General features: G+C 51.8%; 1 long non-coding RNA gene across 1 annotated transcript; it reads right to left on the bottom strand.

The window, feature by feature from the left end:
- Positions 1–4,337: 4,337 nt before the first annotated feature.
- On the bottom strand, positions 4,338–10,065 carry LOC134760465 (uncharacterized). Its single transcript, XR_010137946.1, has 3 exons — positions 8,602–10,065; positions 5,200–5,261; positions 4,338–4,415 (listed from the first exon to the last, which is right to left on the bottom strand). It is a non-coding gene; the product is annotated as an uncharacterized LOC134760465 (long non-coding RNA).

The raw sequence follows: 10,065 nt of genomic DNA, 5'->3' as shown, positions 1-10,065 counted from the left end.
AACATGTGTGTGTTTGTGTGCTGGACATGCTGTGTGGACAGGCAGGGGCCATGGGCAGGAGCCCCCAACACCCCTCCCCCACTTTCCACATTGTCGTTCTCTCCTCCTCGAAGGGCCCTGAGGGACACTGGAGCAGTCAGACCCAGCTGTGGAAGCCCCCACCCCCACCTCCAAGCAGCAGGGACTCCTCATTCTTGAGTGCCCCTCCAAGGGTGTCAAAACAACAAGCCAGAGGGACAAGAGAATCAGTGTCCCTGACCCAGAGTGGATTTGAGCAGAGGGCATTGGGGGCAGCCCTGACCCAGAGCCAGAATCAAGAGTTCAGCAGGGTGTGGGATAGCTGCAGCCCTGGCATGGGGTGGATGGCCTGGAGGGCAGAGGGGAACGTGTGCCCATTCATTTCTCACCCCTTGTGGAGACAGGCCCCCATGTGAGATGGCAAGGGGGCTGGGTGACAGTGCAGGTTCCTCCCACCTGAGTCCTGAATCTGGGCTGCCAAGCAGCCCTGAGGTGAGGGTGTGAGGCAGGAAGCCCTGAGCCACCCTGAACCCTGGGGGCATTTCAGGAGTGACCTGAGGTTCCCTGAAAGCTCCCTGACCCCAGACTGCACACAGACCTCACCCTGGGATCAGCAGCCTGTAGGGGCATCCTCAGTGTCAGGCCAGGGGGCCGCACAGGGACTCAGAGGACTCCAGAGACCCAGGTTTGTGGGGCATAGCCCTCAAGAGACCAGATGGGCTTGGAGAAGATGCTGACCATGTCTGCTTCTTTTTTTCAGCCGAGCTGGAGCAATGGTCCTCGAGGGAGTCCCCTGGCATTGGGACCCTCTGTGAGGGGGACAGACTGGCCATCCCCACCCCACCAGCTCAACTCCAGGAGCTCATGCCATCAGCCCCCCTGGGACAAAAGTCGTGTCCTCCCCAAGCCTGGCCTGACGGGGCTGTCCCCAAGGCCCAGGCTGAGGCCCATTAGCACGAAGGGGCCTCCCCAGAACCCAGGGTAGAAGATTGCTCTCTGAGGGGCCCAGAGGCTCTAGATGAGGGCAGCCAGTCCCCCAGTGAGGTCAGGCTTTGTATTACACAGAAACACTTGTCCAGGACCTCTACGCCACAGCTCCACACAGATCCGCATGTTGGGGTCCATGTTTCATGTGCTGTCATTTGGAACACGGCTCTTGGGACCCTGTGGGGGCTTCTCAAGAACCCAGGGCAGAAGACTGCTGTCTGAGGGGCCCAGAGTCTAGAGATGATGGCAGCCTGTCCCCCGGTGAGGTCAGGCTTTGTATTATAAGGAAACACTTGTCTGGGAACTCTATGCCACAGCTCCACACAGATCTGCATATCGGGGGTCCAGGGGCTTCTCAAGAACCTAGCAAAGCAGGATGCTCTCTAGGGGGCCCAGAGGTTCAAGATGAGGGCAGCCTGTCCCCCAGTGAGGTTAGGCTTTGTATTACATGGAAACACTTGTCTGGGAACTCTATGCCACAGCTCCACACAGACCTGCATGTCGGGTGTCCATGTTTCTTTTGCTGCCATTTTTAACACGGCTCCTGGAACTCTGTCACTTCTTCATCTTCTGTGGACACCAGCCCTGGAACAACAAGACGCACCTTGTCCAGTGAGCCCATTGGGACCCCGACACCAGGCCCTGCCTGGGTTTATGACAGGGAGGAGGCACTTCGAGAGACACCCCAGCAACAAGGTGTCCCCTGCCTGCAACTCCCCTTGGTAGAAGAACATGGCATGGAAGGAGCCTAGGTGGCACCTGCCCAGCTGCCTCACAGCCCCAGATGGCTGCTGGCTGTTTTTGACTGACATTTTATTTTTATTTTATATTTTTGGCTTCTGGGCCTTGGGAAATACTCAATGGGGGACTTGGTCCCAGCAAGGCCTCTGGAGGGAAGGCTGAGCATGGGGTTCCTGCAGCCCCAGCCAGCCAACAGCAGGCCCTGGGGCCCCTGACCCCACCTGTGGGTCAGAGCCCCTCCCCCAGGGCCCGAGTCCCAAGCCCAGAGGGACCTGGCTTCATCCCAAGTACTAGGAGGAGAGGGGCACCACAGGACCCCAGGTGACCACACAGGAGACCAGGGCACAGTGAGCCTCAGGTCCTGTGAGAATTCACATCAGACAACCTGGGCAAGCTGGGCCAGAGATGCTGAGCCCGTACAGTGATGATATGGGCAGCTGGCACAAGGAGTCAATAGCTGTGAACACTGCTGCCTCTTCCCAACTCCATCACTGCAGTGCAGGCAGTCTGCACCCTGGAGCCTGGCCCAAAGGCCCCCCGAATGCCCCTGTCTGCTATGCCAACACACCACCTGGAGGCTTTGAGGCCCTGCCTGCCACACCACCCCCCTCCTGAAAGCCTCGTCCTGCAGCTTAGCCGCTGCTGCAGACACAGCAGGCGCCACTGCCAAGTGCCTTCCAGCCGGGATTCCCAGAAGGCGGAGGTGCCTCAGCAGCTCAGACTGTGAAGGTGGTTTCATCAACATTTCCATTGTTCCCGCCAAAGAGAATCCCTGCAGAGGATGCTCTTGATCAAGGGTGGGCAGAATGGCACGCCAGGTTGATGGAGTCAGCTCCTTTCCCTGGCCACCATGTTAGGTTGGGGACAAAGTGGCCATCAGACAGGCATGGGACAGAAGTGGCTCAGCATGCTGCATGTGCCCTGACCAAGGCTGACCGGGCTGACACCACTGCCGGGCATCCCACCTGCTGATGAGAGACTTGGTGTCGATCCCTGGGCTGGCATTATTTCCCAGGAGAACCAGCTGACCGCCTGTGGGCAGGCTGCCCACACTGTGGAGGGGGCTGAGATGGGCCTTCACTGCAGGGAGCCCCTACCTGGATATAGACTTGCCCGTCCTTCCTGTTACCATCAAGGCAGCCCACATGGCATTGCTTTTGACCAGGTCACTTCATTCACAGCAAGGGACATGCAGCTGTGGCCCCTGATCAGGGAACTAACTGTTCTCACTATGTCAGCCACCACCTGGAAGCAACTGGGCTTACTTACCATCGCTTAGTTGCGATTGTAACTGATGTTGCTGAAGTGATGGTTTGTCTTACAAGATAAATGTTATACTTTCTACTGGAAACCAGTATATGGTGCTGCCTCCCTGACAGCCAGAAGGTGTAGTTCTGAGTGAAGGTGTGAAAATGGACAATGCTCAGTATTGCACCGAATGTCTCAGTCACAAAGTTTTCCTCTGCCTGTCCTGGAGAAATGGAGCTTTGCTGGTTGGAAGGTCTTAGGACCCAGCAAGAATGAAGCTTCCCCCAGGGAAACACAACAATGTTTCTATTTAATAAGAGACAGGACTAAGTCTGAAACCCCAGGGCATTCTCTGGTGTTCTTGGTGTTTCCATGTAAAGAAAGTCAAATAGGCTGGGCCTGGTAGCTCATGCCTGTAATCCCAGCACTTTGGGAGGCCAAGGTGGGTGGATCACAAGGTCAGGAGACCCAGACCATCCTGGCTAACACGGTGAAACCCCATCTCTTCTAAAAATACAAAAAATTAGCCGAGTGTGGTGGTGGGTTCCTGTAGTCCCAGCTACTCGGGAGGCTGAGGCAGGAGAATGTCGTGAACCCAGGAGGTGGGGCTTGCAGTGAGCTGAGATCACACCACTGCACTCCAGCCTGGGTGACAGAGGGAGGCTCTGTCAAATAAAAGTAAAGTCAAACAACAAAGGTTTGCCACAGAGGCATCTGAAAAAGGAAGGGGCAGAACTTCAGAACTCAGAGGCTTCAAAATCGAAGATGAGGCCAAGCAGGAGACTCCTGGCCCACTGAGGGCAGGGGAAGCATGTGGGGGCTGCTAGGAGAAGACGTCAAAGAGGTCCACCCCCACCTTGTGGTATGTCACAGAACCGTGCACTTGAATAGCTGTGCACATCTTCTCTCCACTGATTATGGTATCTCTTTCCATTTGTGACTCCAATCTCGCAGGGAGCTTGCTACAAAATGCACATTGCTGTACCATAGCCTGGGGCTTGCAATCCAAGGCTGGCAAGGATTCCTGCATGTCAAGGGCCTCAGGTGACTTTCATGCACACCCATCGGAAGGCTGACCTGAATCCTGGATGTCACCTTCCTGCCCAAAAAAGGAGGAACGAGGGTCAACCAGCAGCAGACCAGTCACAAAAAGGGATGAAATTTGAGTGCGTGGCCTTCCTGACACCCAGACAAGACTTTAGGCACAAAGCCGGGCTGCAGCTCTGGCCACTGACTCAGACCAGGGATGCCCCCAAGCAGGCCGGTGTGCCCTGGCTGCTCTTCTCCCTCCTGCCACCCTCTCTTTGGCTGCTTGTGTGAGGAAGGGAGAACCTGCCAGTTTTCAGAAGAAAATGTAGCTTTATTATGACATAGGAAAGACTCAAGTTATTAGGGGAGGAGGAGGAGTCCTGAAACAGCCCCTGAAAATGAGAGGGAAAAGGAAGGTGTAAATATGTTGTAATAAAATCTCCAGCCACAGCACAGTCATGGGAATGTTTTTGTTACAATTTTTGTTTTCAAAGTTATAGTAAAAAAAAACAGTCTCCTGAATTGTCAAAAGAACAGCAGTTTGACACAAGGAAAAGCATACACACCAAGCCAAAATAAATCACACTTGGGTCTATATGTTGCAGTGGTGCTGGCAGGAGGGAACATCTAGGGAGGTTCTAGTGCCTGCCAGGGAGCCCAGGTCCACGGAGGGCCCCGGGGCTGGAGGGAGGTTATGTACCACTCAGCTCAAAGCGCTCCCTTCAGGCATCTGAAGAGGGAAAGCCCATGTGTCTTCCTGTGAAGCACTGAATGGGCAGCCAGCATCTCAGAAATGCAGGTGATTTTTCATACACTGGTGTGAATGAGTCTGGGGTCACCCAGGGGGTGGTCACCTCAGTGGTCAGACACACTTTGAAACAATCAACACCTACAAAGCAGGGTACTAGGAAATAGGAAAAATGGTTTCCTGAATTTCATAGCAGATTGGGAGCTAAAGGAAGAGATTCCCAAGCCCATCATGGAAATATTTTGTTCTAACAAAGTAAATTCACAAGAGCACATCAAACACAAAACCTAATGCAAGGGGCAGTGCCCAGGGCCACTGCCTGCCTCCGGTGAGAAGTTCTTTAGCAGCAGTCACAGGGCAATGCTTAGGTGATGCCACAGTGAATAAGGAGGATTAACTTGGGTCCAAAAGTGTAGAATAATGCTCACCAAGAACGCACGTGGCTCCATCTCTCTTCTCAGTTCTAATGTTCTCAGAGCAGCAGCCACCCCTGAACACAAGGAGAGACAGGAAAGTGCCCAGGGGCGTGGGGATTTATTTCTGGGTTCTCTATTCTTTTCCATTGGTCTATGTGTCTGTTTTTATGCCAGTCCATTGCTGTTTTGATTACTATAGTTCTGTAGTATAACTTGAAGTCAGGTAATGTGATGCCTCCAATTTTGTTCTTTTTGGTTACGGTAGCTTTGGCTATTCTGGGTCTTTTGTGGTTCAATTTGGATTATTTTTTCTACTTCTGTGAAGAATGTCATTGGTATTTTGATAGGGATTGCATTGAATCTGTAGATTGCTTTGGATAGTATAGACATTTTAACAATATTGATTCTTCCGATCTGTGAACATGGAATATATGTCAATTGTGTGTGTTCTCTTCAATTTCCTGCATCAGTGCTTTATAGTTTTCTTTGTAGAGATCTTTCACTTCTTTGGTTAAGTTTACTCCTAAGTGTTTTGTTTTATTTATATCTATCGTTAATGGGATTTCTTTCTTAATTTCTTTTTTAGATTGTTCACTGTTGACATAGAGAAATACTACTGATTTTTGTATGTTAATTCTGTATCCTGTAACTTAACTAAATTTGTTTAACTATTCTAATAGTTTTCTGGTGGAGTCTTTAGGTTTCTCCAAATAGAAGATTGTATCATCTGTAAACAAAGAGAATTTGAGGTTTTCCTTTCCAAGTTGGATGCAGGGCTGTTATTTTATTTCAGGTCATTTTCCAAGCTCAATGCTTTTTGTCAGAATTCAGTTCCTGTAGTTACAGGACTGAAGATTCTGGTTTCTTTTTGCCTGTCAGTGGAGAGTTGTTCTCAACTCCTAGAGGCTGCCCACCATTCTATGGCATGCAGCCTTCCCTACAGCATGGTAATTGTTTACCATGGAAGAAAAATCTTAAAAGAGATCTTCATATCACCTACCATACAGTTCCCTCTAAATTTCAAATGTTCATATTCTCCCTAAAGGCAAAATACATTTACTGCCTCCCAAAGATTTCATCTCATCATCAGCTCCAATCCACTGAGCAGCTGAGTGACCTCAGGCAATTGCTCGGCCTCTCTGTGTCTTCTCATCCTCCTTTGGTAGGAGGCTACCTAGGTCCAGTGAAGGTAGAGGGCCTAGAACTGCACCTCACACAGCGCGACACATGCCAGGATCTCAGGAGCCCAAGAGGGAGTCCCGTCACACCCCGTTTCACAGAGGAGGATGCAGACATCACAGTGACTAAGACAACTGCTTGATGCCACAGGGCACGAGGGGGCAGATGGGGCCTGGGGGACCCCGATCCCACATGCACAGGACCCCTGTCCAGAGCACTCCTGTGGGTAGATCAAGGCAGCACTGCCTCCAGGACCACCTCCCTCTTGCCCTGCACCAGCCAGGCATCCCCTGGGCAGGGACCACAGCACCAAGGCCCCGACCCTGGGCCAGGCCTTCCGGGTCCTCTCCAGAAGGTGTCTTGGCACCACCCTGTGGCATCAGTGCTCAGCACCTCAAGGCCCATGGGGGTGAACCAGGGCCCTGCTGGCTGTGGGCAGTGCTGGTCCAGGCCCAGCAGTATCCCACAGGCAGGAAGTGACCAGAGCACAAAGAGACCTACTGGGAGCACCCACTGGGAGCCTGATGAGCACCCACAGCCAACCTGGGAGACCTGGCCACAGATACCCCCATCTTCCCACCCTTTGCCCCTGGCCCTGCTGTGCCAGCATGAGGCCAGGGGTGGGGGCAGTCAGGCCGCACTTTCCCCAGGCTGCTGTCTGCAGCTGAATGCTTCCCAGAATACTGGGAAGCAAACACCAGGGAATAGCTTGTCCCTTGGCACCGAGGCGGCTGCAGCCTCCTGTGGAACAGAGCACTCACTGGCACTCACACGTCCATTCCTTCTCTGCTCGGCTATCGTTCCTCAGCCACTGCTAAGTGCTGGGCTGAGGGCTTGGTGCTGGGTGTGGGCCCTGCAGCAAACCCGGGTTCTGAGGGTCAGGCTCCCAGGGAGCTTGGGCAAGACGCCCCAGAAAGCACAGGAGTAGAGGACACTGGTTCCTATGAGGGGTTGTTTGCTCCATTTTTAAGGCGGGAAGGAAACAGGTTCAGAAAATGACATGAAGCCTGGGCAACATGGCGAGACTCCATCTCTACCAAAAATTAAAAAATTAGTCAGGCAAGGTGGCATGGGCCTGTGGTCCCAGCTACCGAGGAGGCTGGTGGTTGAAGGGGATCACTTGAACCCAGAAGGTCCAGGCCACAGTGAGTTATAATTGCACCACTTCATTCTAGCCTGGGCAACAGAGCAAGATCCTGTCTCATTTAGGGGGGAGAAAATGAAGTGCTCCAAAGTCACACCACAGTGCCCACTGTGCCTTGCCAGTGCCCCACCCACCTGCAGCATGGCACAGTGGGCTTCACAAGTCCCCAGGGCTACTGGGCTGGGGGCAACAGGATTTCCAGGCCCTGAGAGGGCCAGACACCGGGCCCAAGATGCCACCTTGGAGGGGACCCTCAGCTGTGTGGCCCTGATCCCTGGGAAAGGCAGCAAAGAGTGCAGGCATCTTGGTGAGAGTGCCTGGCCTGCACCAGGAACCACTCTGCAACCAGAGAGCTGGTGGGGCCTCCCTGGGCCTCAGTTCCCTCATCTGGAAGGTGGGATCATGATGTACCCACCTCACACACGCATGGTGTGCGGAGGAAGTGGGAAGATCCGTGGAAAGTGCTTCTTCAGCACAGGGTCCAGAACATCGAAGGCACTCAGGAAACACTACCTAACAGTATTGATTATGATTTTATTACCCATGTTAATTTATATATTTATATTGATAAACATTATCTAGTTAATATAAAGTTATTGTATTTAGCATTTGTCTTTATGAATGTGTAGGGAGGCCCAAGCCATCTGCCACAAAGACACACTGGTGTCAGAGGCAGGAGAGCCAAGCTCTGGGGGAACAGAACCCCAGGTGGGGACGTCATGACTGAGGTGAGGCGATGGCTGTGCACTTGCCCAAGGCCAGGAAGGAAGGGCCCTCAGCTCCAGACAGTGTGGCCCACCACTGGAACCAGCCTCGACATCAGAAGAAAGTGCTTCCTGCATGCCAGATCTGCTTTGATGGATCACTGAACCCTCACCACCTGTGGAGTCTCATCCCATTTTACAGGTGAGGACACGGAGGCCCAGAGAGGTTCATTGACTTCCCAAGGTCACACAACCAGTGAGTGGTATCATCCCAGTACAGCAGGGATTTGGGGGCTCTGAGCTCAGTGCCCCTTGAGCCCCACCTGTGCTGTGATGGGACCCAAAGGCTCTCCCAGGGCACTTTCTCAAATTCAGCTGGTGACTCACCTCTCTCACTCTGAGGAGAAACTTGTCCCAGCTGGACAATGCCAGGGTCAAACCACAGGTGTCCCAGCCTGTCTTCTCTCAGGCCTCCCTGGTCTTCCTGTGAGCTGCCTCAGGAGTCCCATGTTGATGCAGCCACTCACTTTGATTACATCTTCGATGGCTTGTCTCCTGGTGACAGCCAGGAAGACAAAACCATTGTCTCTGTCTGCACTCACCCTGTGAGATGGTGTATCGGGGGAAATTCAGCCAGATATTGGGTGAAATTCACCCCCAATATTTCATGTAGTTTCTTTTCTATTTTCCTTAAGTGTCAGCTGGTCTGAGAAATAAAGGGACAGAGTACAAAAGAGAAATTTTAAAGCTGGGTGTCCGGGGGAGACATCACACGTCGGCAGGTTCCATGATGCCCCCCGAGCCGCAAAACCAGCAAGTTTTTATTAGTGATTTTCAAAAAGGGAGGGAGTGTACGAATAGGGTGTGGGTCACAGAGGTCACGTGCTTCACAAGGTAATAGAATATCACAAGGCAAATGGAAACAGGGCCAGATCACAGGACCACAGGACCGGGGCAAAATTAAAATTGCTAATGAAGTTTCGGGCACGCATTGTCATTGATAACATCTTATCGGGAGACAGGGTTTGAGAGCAGACAACCGGTCTGACCAAAATTTATTAGGCGGGAATTTCCTCATCCTAATAAGCCTGGGAGTGCTATGGGAGACTGGGGCTTATTTCATCCCTACAGCTTGACCATAAAAGACGGCTGCCCACCGAAGCAGCCATTTCAGAGGCCTACCCTCAGGGACGCATTCTCTTTCTCAGGGATGTTCCTTGCTGAGAAAAAGAATTCAGTGATATTTCTCCCATTTGCTTTTGAAAGAAGAGGAATATGGCTCTGTTCCACCCGGCTCACCAGCGGTCGGAGTTTAAGGTTATCTCTCTTGTTCCCTGAACATTGCTGTTATCCTGTTCTTTTTTCAAGTGCCCAGATTTCATATTGTTCAAACACACATGCTCTACAATTTGTGCAGTTAATGCAATCATCACAGGGTCCTAAGGCGACATACATCCTCCTCAGCTTACGAGATGACAGGATTAAGAGATTAAAGTAAAGACAGGCATAAGAAATCACAAGGGTATTGATTGGGGAAGTGATAAGTGTCTATGAAATCTTCACAATTTATGTTCAGAGACTGCAGTAAAGACAGGCATAAGAAATTATAAAGGTATTAATTTGGGGAACTAATAAATGTCCATGAAATCTTCACAATTTATGTTCTGCCATGGCTTCAGCTGGTCCCTCCATTTGGGGTTCCTGACTTCCCACAACAATGGTGACACCCAGGAGCTCCTTGGGCAGACAGTTTCCCAGCTGGAGGGCTCAGAAACTCAGGGCTTTGTATACAATAGGCATTCAGCAAATGCTTGTTGGTTTACTGAATATACAAGGAAGGAATGTAAGCTT

This window comes from Pongo abelii, chromosome 19, assembly GCF_028885655.2.
Source record: "Pongo abelii isolate AG06213 chromosome 19, NHGRI_mPonAbe1-v2.0_pri, whole genome shotgun sequence".
Classification (NCBI taxonomy): domain Eukaryota; kingdom Metazoa; phylum Chordata; class Mammalia; order Primates; family Hominidae; genus Pongo; species Pongo abelii.
This window is presented reverse-complemented; position numbering and strand designations above follow the sequence as displayed.